A 27,470-nucleotide genomic window follows, 5' to 3' on the forward strand; every position below is an offset into this window, starting at 1 on the left:
GAGCGAGCCAGCCATCAATTGACCTCTGGGTGGCCAAGAGGATTGGATACTCCTCTCTCCCTTATCAGCTGCCTTTGGTTTTGTGGCTTTCCTATGTGATGCTTTATCTGAATGTTAGTGCAGAGTGTAACGTAAAGTGTAGGACCTGTGCCTTTGCTGTACTATGTTGTGCTACTTTGAGCCTGTTTCAAAGATATTGATTGATTGATTGATTGGGCTGGTTGACGGTATACTGTATGCTTGTGATTTGACCACTGATTGTTAACAAAGCTGTTTTCAATCCAAAAAGGTGGATGCAGACAGGTGATCTTTGGCCTGCTTCGGACCAAAAACCAGGAAAAATCCTCAGCGACTTAGTAGGGCCTCTTGTGAGGGGAGCCTGTCTGGCAGGCGCTATGCAACTCATACTTACCTGGCAGGGGAGATACCATGATCACTAAGGTGGTTCTCCCAGGGTGAGGCTCATCCATTGCACTTCGGGTGTGCTGACCCCTGCGATTTCCCCAAATGCGGGAAACTCGACTGCATAATTTGTGGTAGTGGGGGACTGCGTTCGCGCTTTCCCCTGATTTACTCTGGTGAAAAACAGTGCTTATTATTCAATGCTGACTATTACTAGTCAGAGATACTTGCTAGATCGATCGATCGATCGAGCGAGCCAGCCATCAATTGACCTCTGGGTGGCCAAGAGGATTGGATACTCCTCTCTCCCTTATCAGCTGCCTTTGGTTTTGTGGCTTTCCTATGTGATGCTTTATCTGAATGTTAGTGCAGAGTGTAACGTAAAGTGTAGGACCTGTGCCTTTGCTGTACTATGTTGTGCTACTTTGAGCCTGTTTCAAAGATATTGATTGATTGATTGATTGGGCTGGTTGACGGTATACTGTATGCTTGTGATTTGACCACTGATTGTTAACAAAGCTGTTTTCAATCCAAAAAGGTGGATGCAGACAGGTGATCTTTGGCCTGCTTCGGACCAAAAACCAGGAAAAATCCTCAGCGACTTAGTAGGGCCTCTTGTGAGGGGAGCCTGTCTGGCAGGCGCTATGCAACTCATACTTACCTGGCAGGGGAGATACCATGATCACTAAGGTGGTTCTCCCAGGGTGAGGCTCATCCATTGCACTTCGGGTGTGCTGACCCCTGCGATTTCCCCAAATGCGGGAAACTCGACTGCATAATTTGTGGTAGTGGGGGACTGCGTTCGCGCTTTCCCCTGATTTACTCTGGTGAAAAACAGTGCTTATTATTCAATGCTGACTATTACTAGTCAGAGATACTTGCTAGATCGATCGATCGATCGAGCGAGCCAGCCATCAATTGACCTCTGGGTGGCCAAGAGGATTGGATACTCCTCTCTCCCTTATCAGCTGCCTTTGGTTTTGTGGCTTTCCTATGTGATGCTTTATCTGAATGTTAGTGCAGAGTGTAACGTAAAGTGTAGGACCTGTGCCTTTGCTGTACTATGTTGTGCTACTTTGAGCCTGTTTCAAAGATATTGATTGATTGATTGATTGGGCTGGTTGACGGTATACTGTATGCTTGTGATTTGACCACTGATTGTTAACAAAGCTGTTTTCAATCCAAAAAGGTGGATGCAGACAGGTGATCTTTGGCCTGCTTCGGACCAAAAACCAGGAAAAATCCTCAGCGACTTAGTAGGGCCTCTTGTGAGGGGAGCCTGTCTGGCAGGCGCTATGCAACTCATACTTACCTGGCAGGGGAGATACCATGATCACTAAGGTGGTTCTCCCAGGGTGAGGCTCATCCATTGCACTTCGGGTGTGCTGACCCCTGCGATTTCCCCAAATGCGGGAAACTCGACTGCATAATTTGTGGTAGTGGGGGACTGCGTTCGCGCTTTCCCCTGATTTACTCTGGTGAAAAACAGTGCTTATTATTCAATGCTGACTATTACTAGTCAGAGATACTTGCTAGATCGATCGATCGAGCGAGCCAGCCATCAATTGACCTCTGGGTGGCCAAGAGGATTGGATACTCCTCTCTCCCTTATCAGCTGCCTTTGGTTTTGTGGCTTTCCTATGTGATGCTTTATCTGAATGTTAGTGCAGAGTGTAACGTAAAGTGTAGGACCTGTGCCTTTGCTGTACTATGTTGTGCTACTTTGAGCCTGTTTCAAAGATATTGATTGATTGATTGATTGGGCTGGTTGACGGTATACTGTATGCTTGTGATTTGACCACTGATTGTTAACAAAGCTGTTTTCAATCCAAAAAGGTGGATGCAGACAGGTGATCTTTGGCCTGCTTCGGACCAAAAACCAGGAAAAATCCTCAGCGACTTAGTAGGGCCTCTTGTGAGGGGAGCCTGTCTGGCAGGCGCTATGCAACTCATACTTACCTGGCAGGGGAGATACCATGATCACTAAGGTGGTTCTCCCAGGGTGAGGCTCATCCATTGCACTTCGGGTGTGCTGACCCCTGCGATTTCCCCAAATGCGGGAAACTCGACTGCATAATTTGTGGTAGTGGGGGACTGCGTTCGCGCTTTCCCCTGATTTACTCTGGTGAAAAACAGTGCTTATTATTCAATGCTGACTATTACTAGTCAGAGATACTTGCTAGATCGATCGATCGATCGAGCGAGCCAGCCATCAATTGACCTCTGGGTGGCCAAGAGGATTGGATACTCCTCTCTCCCTTATCAGCTGCCTTTGGTTTTGTGGCTTTCCTATGTGATGCTTTATCTGAATGTTAGTGCAGAGTGTAACGTAAAGTGTAGGACCTGTGCCTTTGCTGTACTATGTTGTGCTACTTTGAGCCTGTTTCAAAGATATTGATTGATTGATTGATTGGGCTGGTTGACGGTATACTGTATGCTTGTGATTTGACCACTGATTGTTAACAAAGCTGTTTTCAATCCAAAAAGGTGGATGCAGACAGGTGATCTTTGGCCTGCTTCGGACCAAAAACCAGGAAAAATCCTCAGCGACTTAGTAGGGCCTCTTGTGAGGGGAGCCTGTCTGGCAGGCGCTATGCAACTCATACTTACCTGGCAGGGGAGATACCATGATCACTAAGGTGGTTCTCCCAGGGTGAGGCTCATCCATTGCACTTCGGGTGTGCTGACCCCTGCGATTTCCCCAAATGCGGGAAACTCGACTGCATAATTTGTGGTAGTGGGGGACTGCGTTCGCGCTTTCCCCTGATTTACTCTGGTGAAAAACAGTGCTTATTATTCAATGCTGACTGTTACTAGTCAGAGGTACTTGTATGCTTGTGATTTAACCACCGATTGTCAACAAAGCTGTTTTTCAATCCAAAATGTGGTATATTATCTCTTTATATTTAGCTGTATACGCAGCCTTTGTCTCCCCCTCGTGGATGAACAACAGTGTGATCAGTGAAGATTCTTTTTCTGCTGGGCTTCAAGAAGTCAGGGCATGGCGAGCCTTTCCCTAACCTAACCTATCCTTCCTCTCTGTCTCACAGGTGACGGCATGCAACTGTGGGGAATGCTTCATCGGCACGGCAATGCTCTGACCAGAAGCCGCCGCCCCATATGCTAATACCCTGGTTGCTGTGCATCTTGGAAGTGCTTAGACTTGAGCCTGTGTCTTATGGAATTTGGGGTGCCTGCACACCCCCGGCTCCGTACAATGAGGTGCATCCGTTTTTTGGCGCAGTTGGATGCAGACAGGTGATCTTTGGCCTGCTTCGGACCAAAAACCAGGAAAAATCCTCAGCGACTTAGTAGGGCCTCTTGTGAGGGGAGCCTGTCTGGCAGGCGCTATGCAACTCATACTTACCTGGCAGGGGAGATACCATGATCACTAAGGTGGTTCTCCCAGGGTGAGGCTCATCCATTGCACTTCGGGTGTGCTGACCCCTGCGATTTCCCCAAATGCGGGAAACTCGACTGCATAATTTGTGGTAGTGGGGGACTGCGTTCGCGCTTTCCCCTGATTTACTCTGGTGAAAAACAGTGCTTATTATTCAATGCTGACTATTACTAGTCAGAGATACTTGCTAGATCGATCGATCGAGCGAGCCAGCCATCAATTGACCTCTGGGTGGCCAAGAGGATTGGATACTCCTCTCTCCCTTATCAGCTGCCTTTGGTTTTGTGGCTTTCCTATGTGATGCTTTATCTGAATGTTAGTGCAGAGTGTAACGTAAAGTGTAGGACCTGTGCCTTTGCTGTACTATGTTGTGCTACTTTGAGCCTGTTTCAAAGATATTGATTGATTGATTGATTGGGCTGGTTGACGGTATACTGTATGCTTGTGATTTGACCACTGATTGTTAACAAAGCTGTTTTCAATCCAAAAAGGTGGATGCAGACAGGTGATCTTTGGCCTGCTTCGGACCAAAAACCAGGAAAAATCCTCAGCGACTTAGTAGGGCCTCTTGTGAGGGGAGCCTGTCTGGCAGGCGCTATGCAACTCATACTTACCTGGCAGGGGAGATACCATGATCACTAAGGTGGTTCTCCCAGGGTGAGGCTCATCCATTGCACTTCGGGTGTGCTGACCCCTGCGATTTCCCCAAATGCGGGAAACTCGACTGCATAATTTGTGGTAGTGGGGGACTGCGTTCGCGCTTTCCCCTGATTTACTCTGGTGAAAAACAGTGCTTATTATTCAATGCTGACTATTACTAGTCAGAGATACTTGCTAGATCGATCGATCGAGCGAGCCAGCCATCAATTGACCTCTGGGTGGCCAAGAGGATTGGATACTCCTCTCTCCCTTATCAGCTGCCTTTGGTTTTGTGGCTTTCCTATGTGATGCTTTATCTGAATGTTAGTGCAGAGTGTAACGTAAAGTGTAGGACCTGTGCCTTTGCTGTACTATGTTGTGCTACTTTGAGCCTGTTTCAAAGATATTGATTGATTGATTGATTGGGCTGGTTGACGGTATACTGTATGCTTGTGATTTGACCACTGATTGTTAACAAAGCTGTTTTCAATCCAAAAAGGTGGATGCAGACAGGTGATCTTTGGCCTGCTTCGGACCAAAAACCAGGAAAAATCCTCAGCGACTTAGTAGGGCCTCTTGTGAGGGGAGCCTGTCTGGCAGGCGCTATGCAACTCATACTTACCTGGCAGGGGAGATACCATGATCACTAAGGTGGTTCTCCCAGGGTGAGGCTCATCCATTGCACTTCGGGTGTGCTGACCCCTGCGATTTCCCCAAATGCGGGAAACTCGACTGCATAATTTGTGGTAGTGGGGGACTGCGTTCGCGCTTTCCCCTGATTTACTCTGGTGAAAAACAGTGCTTATTATTCAATGCTGACTATTACTAGTCAGAGATACTTGCTAGATCGATCGATCGAGCGAGCCAGCCATCAATTGACCTCTGGGTGGCCAAGAGGATTGGATACTCCTCTCTCCCTTATCAGCTGCCTTTGGTTTTGTGGCTTTCCTATGTGATGCTTTATCTGAATGTTAGTGCAGAGTGTAACGTAAAGTGTAGGACCTGTGCCTTTGCTGTACTATGTTGTGCTACTTTGAGCCTGTTTCAAAGATATTGATTGATTGATTGATTGGGCTGGTTGACGGTATACTGTATGCTTGTGATTTGACCACTGATTGTTAACAAAGCTGTTTTCAATCCAAAAAGGTGGATGCAGACAGGTGATCTTTGGCCTGCTTCGGACCAAAAACCAGGAAAAATCCTCAGCGACTTAGTAGGGCCTCTTGTGAGGGGAGCCTGTCTGGCAGGCGCTATGCAACTCATACTTACCTGGCAGGGGAGATACCATGATCACTAAGGTGGTTCTCCCAGGGTGAGGCTCATCCATTGCACTTTGGGTGTGCTGACCCCTGCGATTTCCCCAAATGCGGGAAACTCGACTGCATAATTTGTGGTAGTGGGGGACTGCGTTCGCGCTTTCCCCTGATTTACTCTGGTGAAAAACAGTGCTTATTATTCAATGCTGACTGTTACTAGTCAGAGGTACTTGTATGCTTGTGATTTAACCACCGATTGTCAACAAAGCTGTTTTTCAATCCAAAATGTGGTATATTATCTCTTTATATTTAGCTGTATACGCAGCCTTTGTCTCCCCCTCGTGGATGAACAACAGTGTGATCAGTGAAGATTCTTTTTCTGCTGGGCTTCAAGAAGTCAGGGCATGGCGAGCCTTTCCCTAACCTAACCTATCCTTCCTCTCTGTCTCACAGGTGACGGCATGCAACTGTGGGGAATGCTTCATCGGCACGGCAATGCTCTGACCAGAAGCCGCCGCCCCATATGCTAATACCCTGGTTGCTGTGCATCTTGGAAGTGCTTAGACTTGAGCCTGTGTCTTATGGAATTTGGGGTGCCTGCACACCCCCGGCTCCGTACAATGAGGTGCATCCGTTTTTTGGCGCAGTTGGATGCAGACAGGTGATCTTTGGCCTGCTTCGGACCAAAAACCAGGAAAAATCCTCAGCGACTTAGTAGGGCCTCTTGTGAGGGGAGCCTGTCTGGCAGGCGCTATGCAACTCATACTTACCTGGCAGGGGAGATACCATGATCACTAAGGTGGTTCTCCCAGGGTGAGGCTCATCCATTGCACTTCGGGTGTGCTGACCCCTGCGATTTCCCCAAATGCGGGAAACTCGACTGCATAATTTGTGGTAGTGGGGGACTGCGTTCGCGCTTTCCCCTGATTTACTCTGGTGAAAAACAGTGCTTATTATTCAATGCTGACTATTACTAGTCAGAGATACTTGCTAGATCGATCGATCGATCGAGCGAGCCAGCCATCAATTGACCTCTGGGTGGCCAAGAGGATTGGATACTCCTCTCTCCCTTATCAGCTGCCTTTGGTTTTGTGGCTTTCCTATGTGATGCTTTATCTGAATGTTAGTGCAGAGTGTAACGTAAAGTGTAGGACCTGTGCCTTTGCTGTACTATGTTGTGCTACTTTGAGCCTGTTTCAAAGATATTGATTGATTGATTGATTGGGCTGGTTGACGGTATACTGTATGCTTGTGATTTGACCACTGATTGTTAACAAAGCTGTTTTCAATCCAAAAAGGTGGATGCAGACAGGTGATCTTTGGCCTGCTTCGGACCAAAAACCAGGAAAAATCCTCAGCGACTTAGTAGGGCCTCTTGTGAGGGGAGCCTGTCTGGCAGGCGCTATGCAACTCATACTTACCTGGCAGGGGAGATACCATGATCACTAAGGTGGTTCTCCCAGGGTGAGGCTCATCCATTGCACTTCGGGTGTGCTGACCCCTGCGATTTCCCCAAATGCGGGAAACTCGACTGCATAATTTGTGGTAGTGGGGGACTGCGTTCGCGCTTTCCCCTGATTTACTCTGGTGAAAAACAGTGCTTATTATTCAATGCTGACTATTACTAGTCAGAGATACTTGCTAGATCGATCGATCGAGCGAGCCAGCCATCAATTGACCTCTGGGTGGCCAAGAGGATTGGATACTCCTCTCTCCCTTATCAGCTGCCTTTGGTTTTGTGGCTTTCCTATGTGATGCTTTATCTGAATGTTAGTGCAGAGTGTAACGTAAAGTGTAGGACCTGTGCCTTTGCTGTACTATGTTGTGCTACTTTGAGCCTGTTTCAAAGATATTGATTGATTGATTGATTGGGCTGGTTGACGGTATACTGTATGCTTGTGATTTGACCACTGATTGTTAACAAAGCTGTTTTCAATCCAAAAAGGTGGATGCAGACAGGTGATCTTTGGCCTGCTTCGGACCAAAAACCAGGAAAAATCCTCAGCGACTTAGTAGGGCCTCTTGTGAGGGGAGCCTGTCTGGCAGGCGCTATGCAACTCATACTTACCTGGCAGGGGAGATACCATGATCACTAAGGTGGTTCTCCCAGGGTGAGGCTCATCCATTGCACTTCGGGTGTGCTGACCCCTGCGATTTCCCCAAATGCGGGAAACTCGACTGCATAATTTGTGGTAGTGGGGGACTGCGTTCGCGCTTTCCCCTGATTTACTCTGGTGAAAAACAGTGCTTATTATTCAATGCTGACTATTACTAGTCAGAGATACTTGCTAGATCGATCGATCGAGCGAGCCAGCCATCAATTGACCTCTGGGTGGCCAAGAGGATTGGATACTCCTCTCTCCCTTATCAGCTGCCTTTGGTTTTGTGGCTTTCCTATGTGATGCTTTATCTGAATGTTAGTGCAGAGTGTAACGTAAAGTGTAGGACCTGTGCCTTTGCTGTACTATGTTGTGCTACTTTGAGCCTGTTTCAAAGATATTGATTGATTGATTGATTGGGCTGGTTGACGGTATACTGTATGCTTGTGATTTGACCACTGATTGTTAACAAAGCTGTTTTCAATCCAAAAAGGTGGATGCAGACAGGTGATCTTTGGCCTGCTTCGGACCAAAAACCAGGAAAAATCCTCAGCGACTTAGTAGGGCCTCTTGTGAGGGGAGCCTGTCTGGCAGGCGCTATGCAACTCATACTTACCTGGCAGGGGAGATACCATGATCACTAAGGTGGTTCTCCCAGGGTGAGGCTCATCCATTGCACTTCGGGTGTGCTGACCCCTGCGATTTCCCCAAATGCGGGAAACTCGACTGCATAATTTGTGGTAGTGGGGGACTGCGTTCGCGCTTTCCCCTGATTTACTCTGGTGAAAAACAGTGCTTATTATTCAATGCTGACTGTTACTAGTCAGAGGTACTTGTATGCTTGTGATTTAACCACCGATTGTCAACAAAGCTGTTTTTCAATCCAAAATGTGGTATATTATCTCTTTATATTTAGCTGTATACGCAGCCTTTGTCTCCCCCTCGTGGATGAACAACAGTGTGATCAGTGAAGATTCTTTTTCTGCTGGGCTTCAAGAAGTCAGGGCATGGCGAGCCTTTCCCTAACCTAACCTATCCTTCCTCTCTGTCTCACAGGTGACGGCATGCAACTGTGGGGAATGCTTCATCGGCACGGCAATGCTCTGACCAGAAGCCGCCGCCCCATATGCTAATACCCTGGTTGCTGTGCATCTTGGAAGTGCTTAGACTTGAGCCTGTGTCTTATGGAATTTGGGGTGCCTGCACACCCCCGGCTCCGTACAATGAGGTGCATCCGTTTTTTGGCGCAGTTGGATGCAGACAGGTGATCTTTGGCCTGCTTCGGACCAAAAACCAGGAAAAATCCTCAGCGACTTAGTAGGGCCTCTTGTGAGGGGAGCCTGTCTGGCAGGCGCTATGCAACTCATACTTACCTGGCAGGGGAGATACCATGATCACTAAGGTGGTTCTCCCAGGGTGAGGCTCATCCATTGCACTTCGGGTGTGCTGACCCCTGCGATTTCCCCAAATGCGGGAAACTCGACTGCATAATTTGTGGTAGTGGGGGACTGCGTTCGCGCTTTCCCCTGATTTACTCTGGTGAAAAACAGTGCTTATTATTCAATGCTGACTATTACTAGTCAGAGATACTTGCTAGATCGATCGATCGATCGAGCGAGCCAGCCATCAATTGACCTCTGGGTGGCCAAGAGGATTGGATACTCCTCTCTCCCTTATCAGCTGCCTTTGGTTTTGTGGCTTTCCTATGTGATGCTTTATCTCAATGTTAGTGCAGAGTGTAACGTAAAGTGTAGGACCTGTGCCTTTGCTGTACTATGTTGTGCTACTTTGAGCCTGTTTCAAAGATATTGATTGATTGATTGATTGGGCTGGTTGACGGTATACTGTATGCTTGTGATTTGACCACTGATTGTTAACAAAGCTGTTTTCAATCCAAAAAGGTGGATGCAGACAGGTGATCTTTGGCCTGCTTCGGACCAAAAACCAGGAAAAATCCTCAGCGACTTAGTAGGGCCTCTTGTGAGGGGAGCCTGTCTGGCAGGCGCTATGCAACTCATACTTACCTGGCAGGGGAGATACCATGATCACTAAGGTGGTTCTCCCAGGGTGAGGCTCATCCATTGCACTTCGGGTGTGCTGACCCCTGCGATTTCCCCAAATGCGGGAAACTCGACTGCATAATTTGTGGTAGTGGGGGACTGCGTTCGCGCTTTCCCCTGATTTACTCTGGTGAAAAACAGTGCTTATTATTCAATGCTGACTATTACTAGTCAGAGATACTTGCTAGATCGATCGATCGAGCGAGCCAGCCATCAATTGACCTCTGGGTGGCCAAGAGGATTGGATACTCCTCTCTCCCTTATCAGCTGCCTTTGGTTTTGTGGCTTTCCTATGTGATGCTTTATCTGAATGTTAGTGCAGAGTGTAACGTAAAGTGTAGGACCTGTGCCTTTGCTGTACTATGTTGTGCTACTTTGAGCCTGTTTCAAAGATATTGATTGATTGATTGATTGGGCTGGTTGACGGTATACTGTATGCTTGTGATTTGACCACTGATTGTTAACAAAGCTGTTTTCAATCCAAAAAGGTGGATGCAGACAGGTGATCTTTGGCCTGCTTCGGACCAAAAACCAGGAAAAATCCTCAGCGACTTAGTAGGGCCTCTTGTGAGGGGAGCCTGTCTGGCAGGCGCTATGCAACTCATACTTACCTGGCAGGGGAGATACCATGATCACTAAGGTGGTTCTCCCAGGGTGAGGCTCATCCATTGCACTTCGGGTGTGCTGACCCCTGCGATTTCCCCAAATGCGGGAAACTCGACTGCATAATTTGTGGTAGTGGGGGACTGCGTTCGCGCTTTCCCCTGATTTACTCTGGTGAAAAACAGTGCTTATTATTCAATGCTGACTATTACTAGTCAGAGATACTTGCTAGATCGATCGATCGAGCGAGCCAGCCATCAATTGACCTCTGGGTGGCCAAGAGGATTGGATACTCCTCTCTCCCTTATCAGCTGCCTTTGGTTTTGTGGCTTTCCTATGTGATGCTTTATCTGAATGTTAGTGCAGAGTGTAACGTAAAGTGTAGGACCTGTGCCTTTGCTGTACTATGTTGTGCTACTTTGAGCCTGTTTCAAAGATATTGATTGATTGATTGATTGGGCTGGTTGACGGTATACTGTATGCTTGTGATTTGACCACTGATTGTTAACAAAGCTGTTTTCAATCCAAAAAGGTGGATGCAGACAGGTGATCTTTGGCCTGCTTCGGACCAAAAACCAGGAAAAATCCTCAGCGACTTAGTAGGGCCTCTTGTGAGGGGAGCCTGTCTGGCAGGCGCTATGCAACTCATACTTACCTGGCAGGGGAGATACCATGATCACTAAGGTGGTTCTCCCAGGGTGAGGCTCATCCATTGCACTTCGGGTGTGCTGACCCCTGCGATTTCCCCAAATGCGGGAAACTCGACTGCATAATTTGTGGTAGTGGGGGACTGCGTTCGCGCTTTCCCCTGATTTACTCTGGTGAAAAACAGTGCTTATTATTCAATGCTGACTATTACTAGTCAGAGATACTTGCTAGATCGATCGATCGAGCGAGCCAGCCATCAATTGACCTCTGGGTGGCCAAGAGGATTGGATACTCCTCTCTCCCTTATCAGCTGCCTTTGGTTTTGTGGCTTTCCTATGTGATGCTTTATCTGAATGTTAGTGCAGAGTGTAACGTAAAGTGTAGGACCTGTGCCTTTGCTGTACTATGTTGTGCTACTTTGAGCCTGTTTCAAAGATATTGATTGATTGATTGATTGGGCTGGTTGACGGTATACTGTATGCTTGTGATTTGACCACTGATTGTTAACAAAGCTGTTTTCAATCCAAAAAGGTGGATGCAGACAGGTGATCTTTGGCCTGCTTCGGACCAAAAACCAGGAAAAATCCTCAGCGACTTAGTAGGGCCTCTTGTGAGGGGAGCCTGTCTGGCAGGCGCTATGCAACTCATACTTACCTGGCAGGGGAGATACCATGATCACTAAGGTGGTTCTCCCAGGGTGAGGCTCATCCATTGCACTTCGGGTGTGCTGACCCCTGCGATTTCCCCAAATGCGGGAAACTCGACTGCATAATTTGTGGTAGTGGGGGACTGCGTTCGCGCTTTCCCCTGATTTACTCTGGTGAAAAACAGTGCTTATTATTCAATGCTGACTATTACTAGTCAGAGATACTTGCTAGATCGATCGATCGAGCGAGCCAGCCATCAATTGACCTCTGGGTGGCCAAGAGGATTGGATACTCCTCTCTCCCTTATCAGCTGCCTTTGGTTTTGTGGCTTTCCTATGTGATGCTTTATCTGAATGTTAGTGCAGAGTGTAACGTAAAGTGTAGGACCTGTGCCTTTGCTGTACTATGTTGTGCTACTTTGAGCCTGTTTCAAAGATATTGATTGATTGATTGATTGGGCTGGTTGACGGTATACTGTATGCTTGTGATTTGACCACTGATTGTTAACAAAGCTGTTTTCAATCCAAAAAGGTGGATGCAGACAGGTGATCTTTGGCCTGCTTCGGACCAAAAACCAGGAAAAATCCTCAGCGACTTAGTAGGGCCTCTTGTGAGGGGAGCCTGTCTGGCAGGCGCTATGCAACTCATACTTACCTGGCAGGGGAGATACCATGATCACTAAGGTGGTTCTCCCAGGGTGAGGCTCATCCATTGCACTTCGGGTGTGCTGACCCCTGCGATTTCCCCAAATGCGGGAAACTCGACTGCATAATTTGTGGTAGTGGGGGACTGCGTTCGCGCTTTCCCCTGATTTACTCTGGTGAAAAACAGTGCTTATTATTCAATGCTGACTGTTACTAGTCAGAGGTACTTGTATGCTTGTGATTTAACCACCGATTGTCAACAAAGCTGTTTTTCAATCCAAAATGTGGTATATTATCTCTTTATATTTAGCTGTATACGCAGCCTTTGTCTCCCCCTCGTGGATGAACAACAGTGTGATCAGTGAAGATTCTTTTTCTGCTGGGCTTCAAGAAGTCAGGGCATGGCGAGCCTTTCCCTAACCTAACCTATCCTTCCTCTCTGTCTCACAGGTGACGGCATGCAACTGTGGGGAATGCTTCATCGGCACGGCAATGCTCTGACCAGAAGCCGCCGCCCCATATGCTAATACCCTGGTTGCTGTGCATCTTGGAAGTGCTTAGACTTGAGCCTGTGTCTTATGGAATTTGGGGTGCCTGCACACCCCCGGCTCCGTACAATGAGGTGCATCCGTTTTTTGGCGCAGTTGGATGCAGACAGGTGATCTTTGGCCTGCTTCGGACCAAAAACCAGGAAAAATCCTCAGCGACTTAGTAGGGCCTCTTGTGAGGGGAGCCTGTCTGGCAGGCGCTATGCAACTCATACTTACCTGGCAGGGGAGATACCATGATCACTAAGGTGGTTCTCCCAGGGTGAGGCTCATCCATTGCACTTCGGGTGTGCTGACCCCTGCGATTTCCCCAAATGCGGGAAACTCGACTGCATAATTTGTGGTAGTGGGGGACTGCGTTCGCGCTTTCCCCTGATTTACTCTGGTGAAAAACAGTGCTTATTATTCAATGCTGACTATTACTAGTCAGAGATACTTGCTAGATCGATCGATCGATCGAGCGAGCCAGCCATCAATTGACCTCTGGGTGGCCAAGAGGATTGGATACTCCTCTCTCCCTTATCAGCTGCCTTTGGTTTTGTGGCTTTCCTATGTGATGCTTTATCTCAATGTTAGTGCAGAGTGTAACGTAAAGTGTAGGACCTGTGCCTTTGCTGTACTATGTTGTGCTACTTTGAGCCTGTTTCAAAGATATTGATTGATTGATTGATTGGGCTGGTTGACGGTATACTGTATGCTTGTGATTTGACCACTGATTGTTAACAAAGCTGTTTTCAATCCAAAAAGGTGGATGCAGACAGGTGATCTTTGGCCTGCTTCGGACCAAAAACCAGGAAAAATCCTCAGCGACTTAGTAGGGCCTCTTGTGAGGGGAGCCTGTCTGGCAGGCGCTATGCAACTCATACTTACCTGGCAGGGGAGATACCATGATCACTAAGGTGGTTCTCCCAGGGTGAGGCTCATCCATTGCACTTCGGGTGTGCTGACCCCTGCGATTTCCCCAAATGCGGGAAACTCGACTGCATAATTTGTGGTAGTGGGGGACTGCGTTCGCGCTTTCCCCTGATTTACTCTGGTGAAAAACAGTGCTTATTATTCAATGCTGACTATTACTAGTCAGAGATACTTGCTAGATCGATCGATCGATCGAGCGAGCCAGCCATCAATTGACCTCTGGGTGGCCAAGAGGATTGGATACTCCTCTCTCCCTTATCAGCTGCCTTTGGTTTTGTGGCTTTCCTATGTGATGCTTTATCTGAATGTTAGTGCAGAGTGTAACGTAAAGTGTAGGACCTGTGCCTTTGCTGTACTATGTTGTGCTACTTTGAGCCTGTTTCAAAGATATTGATTGATTGATTGATTGGGCTGGTTGACGGTATACTGTATGCTTGTGATTTGACCACTGATTGTTAACAAAGCTGTTTTCAATCCAAAAAGGTGGATGCAGACAGGTGATCTTTGGCCTGCTTCGGACCAAAAACCAGGAAAAATCCTCAGCGACTTAGTAGGGCCTCTTGTGAGGGGAGCCTGTCTGGCAGGCGCTATGCAACTCATACTTACCTGGCAGGGGAGATACCATGATCACTAAGGTGGTTCTCCCAGGGTGAGGCTCATCCATTGCACTTCGGGTGTGCTGACCCCTGCGATTTCCCCAAATGCGGGAAACTCGACTGCATAATTTGTGGTAGTGGGGGACTGCGTTCGCGCTTTCCCCTGATTTACTCTGGTGAAAAACAGTGCTTATTATTCAATGCTGACTATTACTAGTCAGAGATACTTGCTAGATCGATCGATCGATCGAGCGAGCCAGCCATCAATTGACCTCTGGGTGGCCAAGAGGATTGGATACTCCTCTCTCCCTTATCAGCTGCCTTTGGTTTTGTGGCTTTCCTATGTGATGCTTTATCTGAATGTTAGTGCAGAGTGTAACGTAAAGTGTAGGACCTGTGCCTTTGCTGTACTATGTTGTGCTACTTTGAGCCTGTTTCAAAGATATTGATTGATTGATTGATTGGGCTGGTTGACGGTATACTGTATGCTTGTGATTTGACCACTGATTGTTAACAAAGCTGTTTTCAATCCAAAAAGGTGGATGCAGACAGGTGATCTTTGGCCTGCTTCGGACCAAAAACCAGGAAAAATCCTCAGCGACTTAGTAGGGCCTCTTGTGAGGGGAGCCTGTCTGGCAGGCGCTATGCAACTCATACTTACCTGGCAGGGGAGATACCATGATCACTAAGGTGGTTCTCCCAGGGTGAGGCTCATCCATTGCACTTCGGGTGTGCTGACCCCTGCGATTTCCCCAAATGCGGGAAACTCGACTGCATAATTTGTGGTAGTGGGGGACTGCGTTCGCGCTTTCCCCTGATTTACTCTGGTGAAAAACAGTGCTTATTATTCAATGCTGACTGTTACTAGTCAGAGGTACTTGTATGCTTGTGATTTAACCACCGATTGTCAACAAAGCTGTTTTTCAATCCAAAATGTGGTATATTATCTCTTTATATTTAGCTGTATACGCAGCCTTTGTCTCCCCCTCGTGGATGAACAACAGTGTGATCAGTGAAGATTCTTTTTCTGCTGGGCTTCAAGAAGTCAGGGCATGGCGAGCCTTTCCCTAACCTAACCTATCCTTCCTCTCTGTCTCACAGGTGACGGCATGCAACTGTGGGGAATGCTTCATCGGCACGGCAATGCTCTGACCAGAAGCCGCCGCCCCATATGCTAATACCCTGGTTGCTGTGCATCTTGGAAGTGCTTAGACTTGAGCCTGTGTCTTATGGAATTTGGGGTGCCTGCACACCCCCGGCTCCGTACAATGAGGTGCATCCGTTTTTTGGCGCAGTTGGATGCAGACAGGTGATCTTTGGCCTGCTTCGGACCAAAAACCAGGAAAAATCCTCAGCGACTTAGTAGGGCCTCTTGTGAGGGGAGCCTGTCTGGCAGGCGCTATGCAACTCATACTTACCTGGCAGGGGAGATACCATGATCACTAAGGTGGTTCTCCCAGGGTGAGGCTCATCCATTGCACTTCGGGTGTGCTGACCCCTGCGATTTCCCCAAATGCGGGAAACTCGACTGCATAATTTGTGGTAGTGGGGGACTGCGTTCGCGCTTTCCCCTGATTTACTCTGGTGAAAAACAGTGCTTATTATTCAATGCTGACTATTACTAGTCAGAGATACTTGCTAGATCGATCGATCGAGCGAGCCAGCCATCAATTGACCTCTGGGTGGCCAAGAGGATTGGATACTCCTCTCTCCCTTATCAGCTGCCTTTGGTTTTGTGGCTTTCCTATGTGATGCTTTATCTGAATGTTAGTGCAGAGTGTAACGTAAAGTGTAGGACCTGTGCCTTTGCTGTACTATGTTGTGCTACTTTGAGCCTGTTTCAAAGATATTGATTGATTGATTGATTGGGCTGGTTGACGGTATACTGTATGCTTGTGATTTGACCACTGATTGTTAACAAAGCTGTTTTCAATCCAAAAAGGTGGATGCAGACAGGTGATCTTTGGCCTGCTTCGGACCAAAAACCAGGAAAAATCCTCAGCGACTTAGTAGGGCCTCTTGTGAGGGGAGCCTGTCTGGCAGGCGCTATGCAACTCATACTTACCTGGCAGGGGAGATACCATGATCACTAAGGTGGTTCTCCCAGGGTGAGGCTCATCCATTGCACTTCGGGTGTGCTGACCCCTGCGATTTCCCCAAATGCGGGAAACTCGACTGCATAATTTGTGGTAGTGGGGGACTGCGTTCGCGCTTTCCCCTGATTTACTCTGGTGAAAAACAGTGCTTATTATTCAATGCTGACTATTACTAGTCAGAGATACTTGCTAGATCGATCGATCGAGCGAGCCAGCCATCAATTGACCTCTGGGTGGCCAAGAGGATTGGATACTCCTCTCTCCCTTATCAGCTGCCTTTGGTTTTGTGGCTTTCCTATGTGATGCTTTATCTGAATGTTAGTGCAGAGTGTAACGTAAAGTGTAGGACCTGTGCCTTTGCTGTACTATGTTGTGCTACTTTGAGCCTGTTTCAAAGATATTGATTGATTGATTGATTGGGCTGGTTGACGGTATACTGTATGCTTGTGATTTGACCACTGATTGTTAACAAAGCTGTTTTCAATCCAAAAAGGTGGATGCAGACAGGTGATCTTTGGCCTGCTTCGGACCAAAAACCAGGAAAAATCCTCAGCGACTTAGTAGGGCCTCTTGTGAGGGGAGCCTGTCTGGCAGGCGCTATGCAACTCATACTTACCTGGCAGGGGAGATACCATGATCACTAAGGTGGTTCTCCCAGGGTGAGGCTCATCCATTGCACTTCGGGTGTGCTGACCCCTGCGATTTCCCCAAATGCGGGAAACTCGACTGCATAATTTGTGGTAGTGGGGGACTGCGTTCGCGCTTTCCCCTGATTTACTCTGGTGAAAAACAGTGCTTATTATTCAATGCTGACTGTTACTAGTCAGAGGTACTTGTATGCTTGTGATTTAACCACCGATTGTCAACAAAGCTGTTTTTCAATCCAAAATGTGGTATATTATCTCTTTATATTTAGCTGTATACGCAGCCTTTGTCTCCCCCTCGTGGATGAACAACAGTGTGATCAGTGAAGATTCTTTTTCTGCTGGGCTTCAAGAAGTCAGGGCATGGCGAGCCTTTCCCTAACCTAACCTATCCTTCCTCTCTGTCTCACAGGTGACGGCATGCAACTGTGGGGAATGCTTCATCGGCACGGCAATGCTCTGACCAGAAGCCGCCGCCCCATATGCTAATACCCTGGTTGCTGTGCATCTTGGAAGTGCTTAGACTTGAGCCTGTGTCTTATGGAATTTGGGGTGCCTGCACACCCCCGGCTCCGTACAATGAGGTGCATCCGTTTTTTGGCGCAGTTGGATGCAGACAGGTGATCTTTGGCCTGCTTCGGACCAAAAACCAGGAAAAATCCTCAGCGACTTAGTAGGGCCTCTTGTGAGGGGAGCCTGTCTGGCAGGCGCTATGCAACTCATACTTACCTGGCAGGGGAGATACCATGATCACTAAGGTGGTTCTCCCAGGGTGAGGCTCATCCATTGCACTTCGGGTGTGCTGACCCCTGCGATTTCCCCAAATGCGGGAAACTCGACTGCATAATTTGTGGTAGTGGGGGACTGCGTTCGCGCTTTCCCCTGATTTACTCTGGTGAAAAACAGTGCTTATTATTCAATGCTGACTATTACTAGTCAGAGATACTTGCTAGATCGATCGATCGAGCGAGCCAGCCATCAATTGACCTCTGGGTGGCCAAGAGGATTGGATACTCCTCTCTCCCTTATCAGCTGCCTTTGGTTTTGTGGCTTTCCTATGTGATGCTTTATCTGAATGTTAGTGCAGAGTGTAACGTAAAGTGTAGGACCTGTGCCTTTGCTGTACTATGTTGTGCTACTTTGAGCCTGTTTCAAAGATATTGATTGATTGATTGATTGGGCTGGTTGACGGTATACTGTATGCTTGTGATTTGACCACTGATTGTTAACAAAGCTGTTTTCAATCCAAAAAGGTGGATGCAGACAGGTGATCTTTGGCCTGCTTCGGACCAAAAACCAGGAAAAATCCTCAGCGACTTAGTAGGGCCTCTTGTGAGGGGAGCCTGTCTGGCAGGCGCTATGCAACTCATACTTACCTGGCAGGGGAGATACCATGATCACTAAGGTGGTTCTCCCAGGGTGAGGCTCATCCATTGCACTTCGGGTGTGCTGACCCCTGCGATTTCCCCAAATGCGGGAAACTCGACTGCATAATTTGTGGTAGTGGGGGACTGCGTTCGCGCTTTCCCCTGATTTACTCTGGTGAAAAACAGTGCTTATTATTCAATGCTGACTATTACTAGTCAGAGATACTTGCTAGATCGATCGATCGAGCGAGCCAGCCATCAATTGACCTCTGGGTGGCCAAGAGGATTGGATACTCCTCTCTCCCTTATCAGCTGCCTTTGGTTTTGTGGCTTTCCTATGTGATGCTTTATCTGAATGTTAGTGCAGAGTGTAACGTAAAGTGTAGGACCTGTGCCTTTGCTGTACTATGTTGTGCTACTTTGAGCCTGTTTCAAAGATATTGATTGATTGATTGATTGGGCTGGTTGACGGTATACTGTATGCTTGTGATTTGACCACTGATTGTTAACAAAGCTGTTTTCAATCCAAAAAGGTGGATGCAGACAGGTGATCTTTGGCCTGCTTCGGACCAAAAACCAGGAAAAATCCTCAGCGACTTAGTAGGGCCTCTTGTGAGGGGAGCCTGTCTGGCAGGCGCTATGCAACTCATACTTACCTGGCAGGGGAGATACCATGATCACTAAGGTGGTTCTCCCAGGGTGAGGCTCATCCATTGCACTTCGGGTGTGCTGACCCCTGCGATTTCCCCAAATGCGGGAAACTCGACTGCATAATTTGTGGTAGTGGGGGACTGCGTTCGCGCTTTCCCCTGATTTACTCTGGTGAAAAACAGTGCTTATTATTCAATGCTGACTATTACTAGTCAGAGATACTTGCTAGATCGATCGATCGAGCGAGCCAGCCATCAATTGACCTCTGGGTGGCCAAGAGGATTGGATACTCCTCTCTCCCTTATCAGCTGCCTTTGGTTTTGTGGCTTTCCTATGTGATGCTTTATCTGAATGTTAGTGCAGAGTGTAACGTAAAGTGTAGGACCTGTGCCTTTGCTGTACTATGTTGTGCTACTTTGAGCCTGTTTCAAAGATATTGATTGATTGATTGATTGGGCTGGTTGACGGTATACTGTATGCTTGTGATTTGACCACTGATTGTTAACAAAGCTGTTTTCAATCCAAAAAGGTGGATGCAGACAGGTGATCTTTGGCCTGCTTCGGACCAAAAACCAGGAAAAATCCTCAGCGACTTAGTAGGGCCTCTTGTGAGGGGAGCCTGTCTGGCAGGCGCTATGCAACTCATACTTACCTGGCAGGGGAGATACCATGATCACTAAGGTGGTTCTCCCAGGGTGAGGCTCATCCATTGCACTTCGGGTGTGCTGACCCCTGCGATTTCCCCAAATGCGGGAAACTCGACTGCATAATTTGTGGTAGTGGGGGACTGCGTTCGCGCTTTCCCCTGATTTACTCTGGTGAAAAACAGTGCTTATTATTCAATGCTGACTGTTACTAGTCAGAGGTACTTGTATGCTTGTGATTTAACCACCGATTGTCAACAAAGCTGTTTTTCAATCCAAAATGTGGTATATTATCTCTTTATATTTAGCTGTATACGCAGCCTTTGTCTCCCCCTCGTGGATGAACAACAGTGTGATCAGTGAAGATTCTTTTTCTGCTGGGCTTCAAGAAGTCAGGGCATGGCGAGCCTTTCCCTAACCTAACCTATCCTTCCTCTCTGTCTCACAGGTGACGGCATGCAACTGTGGGGAATGCTTCATCGGCACGGCAATGCTCTGACCAGAAGCCGCCGCCCCATATGCTAATACCCTGGTTGCTGTGCATCTTGGAAGTGCTTAGACTTGAGCCTGTGTCTTATGGAATTTGGGGTGCCTGCACACCCCCGGCTCCGTACAATGAGGTGCATCCGTTTTTTGGCGCAGTTGGATGCAGACAGGTGATCTTTGGCCTGCTTCGGACCAAAAACCAGGAAAAATCCTCAGCGACTTAGTAGGGCCTCTTGTGAGGGGAGCCTGTCTGGCAGGCGCTATGCAACTCATACTTACCTGGCAGGGGAGATACCATGATCACTAAGGTGGTTCTCCCAGGGTGAGGCTCATCCATTGCACTTCGGGTGTGCTGACCCCTGCGATTTCCCCAAATGCGGGAAACTCGACTGCATAATTTGTGGTAGTGGGGGACTGCGTTCGCGCTTTCCCCTGATTTACTCTGGTGAAAAACAGTGCTTATTATTCAATGCTGACTATTACTAGTCAGAGATACTTGCTAGATCGATCGATCGATCGAGCGAGCCAGCCATCAATTGACCTCTGGGTGGCCAAGAGGATTGGATACTCCTCTCTCCCTTATCAGCTGCCTTTGGTTTTGTGGCTTTCCTATGTGATGCTTTATCTGAATGTTAGTGCAGAGTGTAACGTAAAGTGTAGGACCTGTGCCTTTGCTGTACTATGTTGTGCTACTTTGAGCCTGTTTCAAAGATATTGATTGATTGATTGATTGGGCTGGTTGACGGTATACTGTATGCTTGTGATTTGACCACTGATTGTTAACAAAGCTGTTTTCAATCCAAAAAGGTGGATGCAGACAGGTGATCTTTGGCCTGCTTCGGACCAAAAACCAGGAAAAATCCTCAGCGACTTAGTAGGGCCTCTTGTGAGGGGAGCCTGTCTGGCAGGCGCTATGCAACTCATACTTACCTGGCAGGGGAGATACCATGATCACTAAGGTGGTTCTCCCAGGGTGAGGCTCATCCATTGCACTTCGGGTGTGCTGACCCCTGCGATTTCCCCAAATGCGGGAAACTCGACTGCATAATTTGTGGTAGTGGGGGACTGCGTTCGCGCTTTCCCCTGATTTACTCTGGTGAAAAACAGTGCTTATTATTCAATGCTGACTATTACTAGTCAGAGATACTTGCTAGATCGATCGATCGAGCGAGCCAGCCATCAATTGACCTCTGGGTGGCCAAGAGGATTGGATACTCCTCTCTCCCTTATCAGCTGCCTTTGGTTTTGTGGCTTTCCTATGTGATGCTTTATCTGAATGTTAGTGCAGAGTGTAACGTAAAGTGTAGGACCTGTGCCTTTGCTGTACTATGTTGTGCTACTTTGAGCCTGTTTCAAAGATATTGATTGATTGATTGATTGGGCTGGTTGACGGTATACTGTATGCTTGTGATTTGACCACTGATTGTTAACAAAGCTGTTTTCAATCCAAAAAGGTGGATGCAGACAGGTGATCTTTGGCCTGCTTCGGACCAAAAACCAGGAAAAATCCTCAGCGACTTAGTAGGGCCTCTTGTGAGGGGAGCCTGTCTGGCAGGCGCTATGCAACTCATACTTACCTGGCAGGGGAGATACCATGATCACTAAGGTGGTTCTCCCAGGGTGAGGCTCATCCATTGCACTTCGGGTGTGCTGACCCCTGCGATTTCCCCAAATGCGGGAAACTCGACTGCATAATTTGTGGTAGTGGGGGACTGCGTTCGCGCTTTCCCCTGATTTACTCTGGTGAAAAACAGTGCTTATTATTCAATGCTGACTATTACTAGTCAGAGATACTTGCTAGATCGATCGATCGATCGAGCGAGCCAGCCATCAATTGACCTCTGGGTGGCCAAGAGGATTGGATACTCCTCTCTCCCTTATCAGCTGCCTTTGGTTTTGTGGCTTTCCTATGTGATGCTTTATCTGAATGTTAGTGCAGAGTGTAACGTAAAGTGTAGGACCTGTGCCTTTGCTGTACTATGTTGTGCTACTTTGAGCCTGTTTCAAAGATATTGATTGATTGATTGATTGGGCTGGTTGACGGTATACTGTATGCTTGTGATTTGACCACTGATTGTTAACAAAGCTGTTTTCAATCCAAAAAGGTGGATGCAGACAGGTGATCTTTGGCCTGCTTCGGACCAAAAACCAGGAAAAATCCTCAGCGACTTAGTAGGGCCTCTTGTGAGGGGAGCCTGTCTGGCAGGCGCTATGCAACTCATACTTACCTGGCAGGGGAGATACCATGATCACTAAGGTGGTTCTCCCAGGGTGAGGCTCATCCATTGCACTTCGGGTGTGCTGACCCCTGCGATTTCCCCAAATGCGGGAAACTCGACTGCATAATTTGTGGTAGTGGGGGACTGCGTTCGCGCTTTCCCCTGATTTACTCTGGTGAAAAACAGTGCTTATTATTCAATGCTGACTATTACTAGTCAGAGATACTTGCTAGATCGATCGATCGAGCGAGCCAGCCATCAATTGACCTCTGGGTGGCCAAGAGGATTGGATACTCCTCTCTCCCTTATCAGCTGCCTTTGGTTTTGTGGCTTTCCTATGTGATGCTTTATCTGAATGTTAGTGCAGAGTGTAACGTAAAGTGTAGGACCTGTGCCTTTGCTGTACTATGTTGTGCTACTTTGAGCCTGTTTCAAAGATATTGATTGATTGATTGATTGGGCTGGTTGACGGTATACTGTATGCTTGTGATTTGACCACTGATTGTTAACAAAGCTGTTTTCAATCCAAAAAGGTGGATGCAGACAGGTGATCTTTGGCCTGCTTCGGACCAAAAACCAGGAAAAATCCTCAGCGACTTAGTAGGGCCTCTTGTGAGGGGAGCCTGTCTGGCAGGCGCTATGCAACTCATACTTACCTGGCAGGGGAGATACCATGATCACTAAGGTGGTTCTCCCAGGGTGAGGCTCATCCATTGCACTTCGGGTGTGCTGACCCCTGCGATTTCCCCAAATGCGGGAAACTCGACTGCATAATTTGTGGTAGTGGGGGACTGCGTTCGCGCTTTCCCCTGATTTACTCTGGTGAAAAACAGTGCTTATTATTCAATGCTGACTATTACTAGTCAGAGATACTTGCTAGATCGATCGATCGAGCGAGCCAGCCATCAATTGACCTCTGGGTGGCCAAGAGGATTGGATACTCCTCTCTCCCTTATCAGCTGCCTTTGGTTTTGTGGCTTTCCTATGTGATGCTTTATCTGAATGTTAGTGCAGAGTGTAACGTAAAGTGTAGGACCTGTGCCTTTGCTGTACTATGTTGTGCTACTTTGAGCCTGTTTCAAAGATATTGATTGATTGATTGATTGGGCTGGTTGACGGTATACTGTATGCTTGTGATTTGACCACTGATTGTTAACAAAGCTGTTTTCAATCCAAAAAGGTGGATGCAGACAGGTGATCTTTGGCCTGCTTCGGACCAAAAACCAGGAAAAATCCTCAGCGACTTAGTAGGGCCTCTTGTGAGGGGAGCCTGTCTGGCAGGCGCTATGCAACTCATACTTACCTGGCAGGGGAGATACCATGATCACTAAGGTGGTTCTCCCAGGGTGAGGCTCATCCATTGCACTTCGGGTGTGCTGACCCCTGCGATTTCCCCAAATGCGGGAAACTCGACTGCATAATTTGTGGTAGTGGGGGACTGCGTTCGCGCTTTCCCCTGATTTACTCTGGTGAAAAACAGTGCTTATTATTCAATGCTGACTGTTACTAGTCAGAGGTACTTGTATGCTTGTGATTTAACCACCGATTGTCAACAAAGCTGTTTTTCAATCCAAAATGTGGTATATTATCTCTTTATATTTAGCTGTATACGCAGCCTTTGTCTCCCCCTCGTGGATGAACAACAGTGTGATCAGTGAAGATTCTTTTTCTGCTGGGCTTCAAGAAGTCAGGGCATGGCGAGCCTTTCCCTAACCTAACCTATCCTTCCTCTCTGTCTCACAGGTGACGGCATGCAACTGTGGGGAATGCTTCATCGGCACGGCAATGCTCTGACCAGAAGCCGCCGCCCCATATGCTAATACCCTGGTTGCTGTGCATCTTGGAAGTGCTTAGACTTGAGCCTGTGTCTTATGGAATTTGGGGTGCCTGCACACCCCCGGCTCCGTACAATGAGGTGCATCCGTTTTTTGGCGCAGTTGGATGCAGACAGGTGATCTTTGGCCTGCTTCGGACCAAAAACCAGGAAAAATCCTCAGCGACTTAGTAGGGCCTCTTGTGAGGGGAGCCTGTCTGGCAGGCGCTATGCAACTCATACTTACCTGGCAGGGGAGATACCATGATCACTAAGGTGGTTCTCCCAGGGTGAGGCTCATCCATTGCACTTCGGGTGTGCTGACCCCTGCGATTTCCCCAAATGCGGGAAACTCGACTGCATAATTTGTGGTAGTGGGGGACTGCGTTCGCGCTTTCCCCTGATTTACTCTGGTGAAAAACAGTGCTTATTATTCAATGCTGACTATTACTAGTCAGAGATACTTGCTAGATCGATCGATCGAGCGAGCCAGCCATCAATTGACCTCTGGGTGGCCAAGAGGATTGGATACTCCTCTCTCCCTTATCAGCTGCCTTTGGTTTTGTGGCTTTCCTATGTGATGCTTTATCTGAATGTTAGTGCAGAGTGTAACGTAAAGTGTAGGACCTGTGCCTTTGCTGTACTATGTTGTGCTACTTTGAGCCTGTTTCAAAGATATTGATTGATTGATTGATTGGGCTGGTTGACGGTATACTGTATGCTTGTGATTTGACCACTGATTGTTAACAAAGCTGTTTTCAATCCAAAAAGGTGGATGCAGACAGGTGATCTTTGGCCTGCTTCGGACCAAAAACCAGGAAAAATCCTCAGCGACTTAGTAGGGCCTCTTGTGAGGGGAGCCTGTCTGGCAGGCGCTATGCAACTCATACTTACCTGGCAGGGGAGATACCATGATCACTAAGGTGGTTCTCCCAGGGTGAGGCTCATCCATTGCACTTCGGGTGTGCTGACCCCTGCGATTTCCCCAAATGCGGGAAACTCGACTGCATAATTTGTGGTAGTGGGGGACTGCGTTCGCGCTTTCCCCTGATTTACTCTGGTGAAAAACAGTGCTTATTATTCAATGCTGACTATTACTAGTCAGAGATACTTGCTAGATCGATCGATCGAGCGAGCCAGCCATCAATTGACCTCTGGGTGGCCAAGAGGATTGGATACTCCTCTCTCCCTTATCAGCTGCCTTTGGTTTTGTGGCTTTCCTATGTGATGCTTTATCTGAATGTTAGTGCAGAGTGTAACGTAAAGTGTAGGACCTGTGCCTTTGCTGTACTATGTTGTGCTACTTTGAGCCTGTTTCAAAGATATTGATTGATTGATTGATTGGGCTGGTTGACGGTATACTGTATGCTTGTGATTTGACCACTGATTGTTAACAAAGCTGTTTTCAATCCAAAAAGGTGGATGCAGACAGGTGATCTTTGGCCTGCTTCGGACCAAAAACCAGGAAAAATCCTCAGCGACTTAGTAGGGCCTCTTGTGAGGGGAGCCTGTCTGGCAGGCGCTATGCAACTCATACTTACCTGGCAGGGGAGATACCATGATCACTAAGGTGGTTCTCCCAGGGTGAGGCTCATCCATTGCACTTCGGGTGTGCTGACCCCTGCGATTTCCCCAAATGCGGGAAACTCGACTGCATAATTTGTGGTAGTGGGGGACTGCGTTCGCGCTTTCCCCTGATTTACTCTGGTGAAAAACAGTGCTTATTATTCAATGCTGACTATTACTAGTCAGAGATACTTGCTAGATCGATCGATCGATCGAGCGAGCCAGCCATCAATTGACCTCTGGGTGGCCAAGAGGATTGGATACTCCTCTCTCCCTTATCAGCTGCCTTTGGTTTTGTGGCTTTCCTATGTGATGCTTTATCTGAATGTTAGTGCAGAGTGTAACGTAAAGTGTAGGACCTGTGCCTTTGCTGTACTATGTTGTGCTACTTTGAGCCTGTTTCAAAGATATTGATTGATTGATTGATTGGGCTGGTTGACGGTATACTGTATGCTTGTGATTTGACCACTGATTGTTAACAAAGCTGTTTTCAATCCAAAAAGGTGGATGCAGACAGGTGATCTTTGGCCTGCTTCGGACCAAAAACCAGGAAAAATCCTCAGCGACTTAGTAGGGCCTCTTGTGAGGGGAGCCTGTCTGGCAGGCGCTATGCAACTCATACTTACCTGGCAGGGGAGATACCATGATCACTAAGGTGGTTCTCCCAGGGTGAGGCTCATCCATTGCACTTCGGGTGTGCTGACCCCTGCGATTTCCCCAAATGCGGGAAACTCGACTGCATAATTTGTGGTAGTGGGGGACTGCGTTCGCGCTTTCCCCTGATTTACTCTGGTGAAAAACAGTGCTTATTATTCAATGCTGACTATTACTAGTCAGAGATACTTGCTAGATCGATCGATCGAGCGAGCCAGCCATCAATTGACCTCTGGGTGGCCAAGAGGATTGGATACTCCTCTCTCCCTTATCAGCTGCCTTTGGTTTTGTGGCTTTCCTATGTGATGCTTTATCTGAATGTTAGTGCAGAGTGTAACGTAAAGTGTAGGACCTGTGCCTTTGCTGTACTATGTTGTGCTACTTTGAGCCTGTTTCAAAGATATTGATTGATTGATTGATTGGGCTGGTTGACGGTATACTGTATGCTTGTGATTTGACCACTGATTGTTAACAAAGCTGTTTTCAATCCAAAAAGGTGGATGCAGACAGGTGATCTTTGGCCTGCTTCGGACCAAAAACCAGGAAAAATCCTCAGCGACTTAGTAGGGCCTCTTGTGAGGGGAGCCTGTCTGGCAGGCGCTATGCAACTCATACTTACCTGGCAGGGGAGATACCATGATCACTAAGGTGGTTCTCCCAGGGTGAGGCTCATCCATTGCACTTCGGGTGTGCTGACCCCTGCGATTTCCCCAAATGCGGGAAACTCGACTGCATAATTTGTGGTAGTGGGGGACTGCGTTCGCGCTTTCCCCTGATTTACTCTGGTGAAAAACAGTGCTTATTATTCAATGCTGACTATTACTAGTCAGAGATACTTGCTAGATCGATCGATCGAGCGAGCCAGCCATCAAT

The 27,470-nt window shown here is 47.7% G+C and overlaps 41 non-coding genes across 41 annotated transcripts; all 41 read left to right on the forward strand.

Annotated features, from left to right (window-relative positions):
* Positions 1-404: 404 nt before the first annotated feature.
* Positions 405-568, forward strand: LOC142722471 (U1 spliceosomal RNA). Its single transcript, XR_012874764.1, has one exon. It is a non-coding gene; the product is annotated as a U1 spliceosomal RNA (small nuclear RNA).
* Positions 569-1,055: 487 nt separating this feature from the next.
* Positions 1,056-1,219, forward strand: LOC142722472 (U1 spliceosomal RNA). Its single transcript, XR_012874765.1, has one exon. It is a non-coding gene; the product is annotated as a U1 spliceosomal RNA (small nuclear RNA).
* A 487-nt stretch (positions 1,220-1,706) lies between these two features.
* LOC142722473 (U1 spliceosomal RNA) lies at positions 1,707-1,870 on the forward strand. Its single transcript, XR_012874766.1, has one exon. It is a non-coding gene; the product is annotated as a U1 spliceosomal RNA (small nuclear RNA).
* A 483-nt stretch (positions 1,871-2,353) lies between these two features.
* LOC142722474 (U1 spliceosomal RNA) lies at positions 2,354-2,517 on the forward strand. The gene has a single exon (XR_012874767.1). It is a non-coding gene; the product is annotated as a U1 spliceosomal RNA (small nuclear RNA).
* A 487-nt stretch (positions 2,518-3,004) lies between these two features.
* On the forward strand, positions 3,005-3,168 carry LOC142722475 (U1 spliceosomal RNA). Its single transcript, XR_012874768.1, has one exon. It is a non-coding gene; the product is annotated as a U1 spliceosomal RNA (small nuclear RNA).
* Positions 3,169-3,761: 593 nt separating this feature from the next.
* On the forward strand, positions 3,762-3,925 carry LOC142722478 (U1 spliceosomal RNA). Its single transcript, XR_012874770.1, has one exon. It is a non-coding gene; the product is annotated as a U1 spliceosomal RNA (small nuclear RNA).
* A 483-nt stretch (positions 3,926-4,408) lies between these two features.
* Positions 4,409-4,572, forward strand: LOC142722479 (U1 spliceosomal RNA). The gene has a single exon (XR_012874771.1). It is a non-coding gene; the product is annotated as a U1 spliceosomal RNA (small nuclear RNA).
* Positions 4,573-5,055: 483 nt separating this feature from the next.
* On the forward strand, positions 5,056-5,219 carry LOC142722480 (U1 spliceosomal RNA). Its single transcript, XR_012874772.1, has one exon. It is a non-coding gene; the product is annotated as a U1 spliceosomal RNA (small nuclear RNA).
* Positions 5,220-5,702: 483 nt separating this feature from the next.
* Positions 5,703-5,866, forward strand: LOC142722767 (U1 spliceosomal RNA). Its single transcript, XR_012875053.1, has one exon. It is a non-coding gene; the product is annotated as a U1 spliceosomal RNA (small nuclear RNA).
* A 593-nt stretch (positions 5,867-6,459) lies between these two features.
* On the forward strand, positions 6,460-6,623 carry LOC142722481 (U1 spliceosomal RNA). The gene has a single exon (XR_012874773.1). It is a non-coding gene; the product is annotated as a U1 spliceosomal RNA (small nuclear RNA).
* Positions 6,624-7,110: 487 nt separating this feature from the next.
* On the forward strand, positions 7,111-7,274 carry LOC142722482 (U1 spliceosomal RNA). The gene has a single exon (XR_012874774.1). It is a non-coding gene; the product is annotated as a U1 spliceosomal RNA (small nuclear RNA).
* A 483-nt stretch (positions 7,275-7,757) lies between these two features.
* LOC142722483 (U1 spliceosomal RNA) lies at positions 7,758-7,921 on the forward strand. The gene has a single exon (XR_012874775.1). It is a non-coding gene; the product is annotated as a U1 spliceosomal RNA (small nuclear RNA).
* Positions 7,922-8,404: 483 nt separating this feature from the next.
* Positions 8,405-8,568, forward strand: LOC142722484 (U1 spliceosomal RNA). Its single transcript, XR_012874776.1, has one exon. It is a non-coding gene; the product is annotated as a U1 spliceosomal RNA (small nuclear RNA).
* A 593-nt stretch (positions 8,569-9,161) lies between these two features.
* On the forward strand, positions 9,162-9,325 carry LOC142722485 (U1 spliceosomal RNA). Its single transcript, XR_012874777.1, has one exon. It is a non-coding gene; the product is annotated as a U1 spliceosomal RNA (small nuclear RNA).
* Positions 9,326-9,812: 487 nt separating this feature from the next.
* LOC142722486 (U1 spliceosomal RNA) lies at positions 9,813-9,976 on the forward strand. Its single transcript, XR_012874778.1, has one exon. It is a non-coding gene; the product is annotated as a U1 spliceosomal RNA (small nuclear RNA).
* Positions 9,977-10,459: 483 nt separating this feature from the next.
* On the forward strand, positions 10,460-10,623 carry LOC142722487 (U1 spliceosomal RNA). The gene has a single exon (XR_012874779.1). It is a non-coding gene; the product is annotated as a U1 spliceosomal RNA (small nuclear RNA).
* A 483-nt stretch (positions 10,624-11,106) lies between these two features.
* Positions 11,107-11,270, forward strand: LOC142722490 (U1 spliceosomal RNA). Its single transcript, XR_012874781.1, has one exon. It is a non-coding gene; the product is annotated as a U1 spliceosomal RNA (small nuclear RNA).
* Positions 11,271-11,753: 483 nt separating this feature from the next.
* Positions 11,754-11,917, forward strand: LOC142722491 (U1 spliceosomal RNA). Its single transcript, XR_012874782.1, has one exon. It is a non-coding gene; the product is annotated as a U1 spliceosomal RNA (small nuclear RNA).
* Positions 11,918-12,400: 483 nt separating this feature from the next.
* Positions 12,401-12,564, forward strand: LOC142722492 (U1 spliceosomal RNA). The gene has a single exon (XR_012874783.1). It is a non-coding gene; the product is annotated as a U1 spliceosomal RNA (small nuclear RNA).
* Positions 12,565-13,157: 593 nt separating this feature from the next.
* LOC142722493 (U1 spliceosomal RNA) lies at positions 13,158-13,321 on the forward strand. Its single transcript, XR_012874784.1, has one exon. It is a non-coding gene; the product is annotated as a U1 spliceosomal RNA (small nuclear RNA).
* A 487-nt stretch (positions 13,322-13,808) lies between these two features.
* LOC142722494 (U1 spliceosomal RNA) lies at positions 13,809-13,972 on the forward strand. The gene has a single exon (XR_012874785.1). It is a non-coding gene; the product is annotated as a U1 spliceosomal RNA (small nuclear RNA).
* Positions 13,973-14,459: 487 nt separating this feature from the next.
* On the forward strand, positions 14,460-14,623 carry LOC142722495 (U1 spliceosomal RNA). The gene has a single exon (XR_012874786.1). It is a non-coding gene; the product is annotated as a U1 spliceosomal RNA (small nuclear RNA).
* A 487-nt stretch (positions 14,624-15,110) lies between these two features.
* Positions 15,111-15,274, forward strand: LOC142722496 (U1 spliceosomal RNA). Its single transcript, XR_012874787.1, has one exon. It is a non-coding gene; the product is annotated as a U1 spliceosomal RNA (small nuclear RNA).
* Positions 15,275-15,867: 593 nt separating this feature from the next.
* LOC142722497 (U1 spliceosomal RNA) lies at positions 15,868-16,031 on the forward strand. The gene has a single exon (XR_012874788.1). It is a non-coding gene; the product is annotated as a U1 spliceosomal RNA (small nuclear RNA).
* A 483-nt stretch (positions 16,032-16,514) lies between these two features.
* On the forward strand, positions 16,515-16,678 carry LOC142722498 (U1 spliceosomal RNA). Its single transcript, XR_012874789.1, has one exon. It is a non-coding gene; the product is annotated as a U1 spliceosomal RNA (small nuclear RNA).
* A 483-nt stretch (positions 16,679-17,161) lies between these two features.
* On the forward strand, positions 17,162-17,325 carry LOC142722500 (U1 spliceosomal RNA). The gene has a single exon (XR_012874790.1). It is a non-coding gene; the product is annotated as a U1 spliceosomal RNA (small nuclear RNA).
* A 593-nt stretch (positions 17,326-17,918) lies between these two features.
* Positions 17,919-18,082, forward strand: LOC142722502 (U1 spliceosomal RNA). Its single transcript, XR_012874792.1, has one exon. It is a non-coding gene; the product is annotated as a U1 spliceosomal RNA (small nuclear RNA).
* A 483-nt stretch (positions 18,083-18,565) lies between these two features.
* Positions 18,566-18,729, forward strand: LOC142722503 (U1 spliceosomal RNA). Its single transcript, XR_012874793.1, has one exon. It is a non-coding gene; the product is annotated as a U1 spliceosomal RNA (small nuclear RNA).
* A 483-nt stretch (positions 18,730-19,212) lies between these two features.
* On the forward strand, positions 19,213-19,376 carry LOC142722504 (U1 spliceosomal RNA). Its single transcript, XR_012874794.1, has one exon. It is a non-coding gene; the product is annotated as a U1 spliceosomal RNA (small nuclear RNA).
* Positions 19,377-19,859: 483 nt separating this feature from the next.
* Positions 19,860-20,023, forward strand: LOC142722505 (U1 spliceosomal RNA). The gene has a single exon (XR_012874796.1). It is a non-coding gene; the product is annotated as a U1 spliceosomal RNA (small nuclear RNA).
* Positions 20,024-20,616: 593 nt separating this feature from the next.
* On the forward strand, positions 20,617-20,780 carry LOC142722506 (U1 spliceosomal RNA). Its single transcript, XR_012874797.1, has one exon. It is a non-coding gene; the product is annotated as a U1 spliceosomal RNA (small nuclear RNA).
* A 487-nt stretch (positions 20,781-21,267) lies between these two features.
* Positions 21,268-21,431, forward strand: LOC142722508 (U1 spliceosomal RNA). The gene has a single exon (XR_012874799.1). It is a non-coding gene; the product is annotated as a U1 spliceosomal RNA (small nuclear RNA).
* Positions 21,432-21,914: 483 nt separating this feature from the next.
* On the forward strand, positions 21,915-22,078 carry LOC142722509 (U1 spliceosomal RNA). The gene has a single exon (XR_012874800.1). It is a non-coding gene; the product is annotated as a U1 spliceosomal RNA (small nuclear RNA).
* A 487-nt stretch (positions 22,079-22,565) lies between these two features.
* On the forward strand, positions 22,566-22,729 carry LOC142722511 (U1 spliceosomal RNA). The gene has a single exon (XR_012874801.1). It is a non-coding gene; the product is annotated as a U1 spliceosomal RNA (small nuclear RNA).
* A 483-nt stretch (positions 22,730-23,212) lies between these two features.
* On the forward strand, positions 23,213-23,376 carry LOC142722512 (U1 spliceosomal RNA). Its single transcript, XR_012874802.1, has one exon. It is a non-coding gene; the product is annotated as a U1 spliceosomal RNA (small nuclear RNA).
* Positions 23,377-23,859: 483 nt separating this feature from the next.
* Positions 23,860-24,023, forward strand: LOC142722513 (U1 spliceosomal RNA). Its single transcript, XR_012874803.1, has one exon. It is a non-coding gene; the product is annotated as a U1 spliceosomal RNA (small nuclear RNA).
* A 593-nt stretch (positions 24,024-24,616) lies between these two features.
* LOC142722515 (U1 spliceosomal RNA) lies at positions 24,617-24,780 on the forward strand. Its single transcript, XR_012874805.1, has one exon. It is a non-coding gene; the product is annotated as a U1 spliceosomal RNA (small nuclear RNA).
* A 483-nt stretch (positions 24,781-25,263) lies between these two features.
* Positions 25,264-25,427, forward strand: LOC142722516 (U1 spliceosomal RNA). Its single transcript, XR_012874807.1, has one exon. It is a non-coding gene; the product is annotated as a U1 spliceosomal RNA (small nuclear RNA).
* A 483-nt stretch (positions 25,428-25,910) lies between these two features.
* On the forward strand, positions 25,911-26,074 carry LOC142722517 (U1 spliceosomal RNA). Its single transcript, XR_012874808.1, has one exon. It is a non-coding gene; the product is annotated as a U1 spliceosomal RNA (small nuclear RNA).
* A 487-nt stretch (positions 26,075-26,561) lies between these two features.
* On the forward strand, positions 26,562-26,725 carry LOC142722518 (U1 spliceosomal RNA). Its single transcript, XR_012874809.1, has one exon. It is a non-coding gene; the product is annotated as a U1 spliceosomal RNA (small nuclear RNA).
* Positions 26,726-27,208: 483 nt separating this feature from the next.
* On the forward strand, positions 27,209-27,372 carry LOC142722519 (U1 spliceosomal RNA). Its single transcript, XR_012874810.1, has one exon. It is a non-coding gene; the product is annotated as a U1 spliceosomal RNA (small nuclear RNA).
* The last annotated feature ends 98 nt before the right edge of the window (positions 27,373-27,470 follow it).

The sequence above is a fragment of the Rhinoderma darwinii genome, unplaced genomic scaffold (genome assembly GCF_050947455.1).
Source record: "Rhinoderma darwinii isolate aRhiDar2 unplaced genomic scaffold, aRhiDar2.hap1 Scaffold_536, whole genome shotgun sequence".
Taxonomy (NCBI): Eukaryota; Metazoa; Chordata; class Amphibia; order Anura; family Rhinodermatidae; genus Rhinoderma; species Rhinoderma darwinii.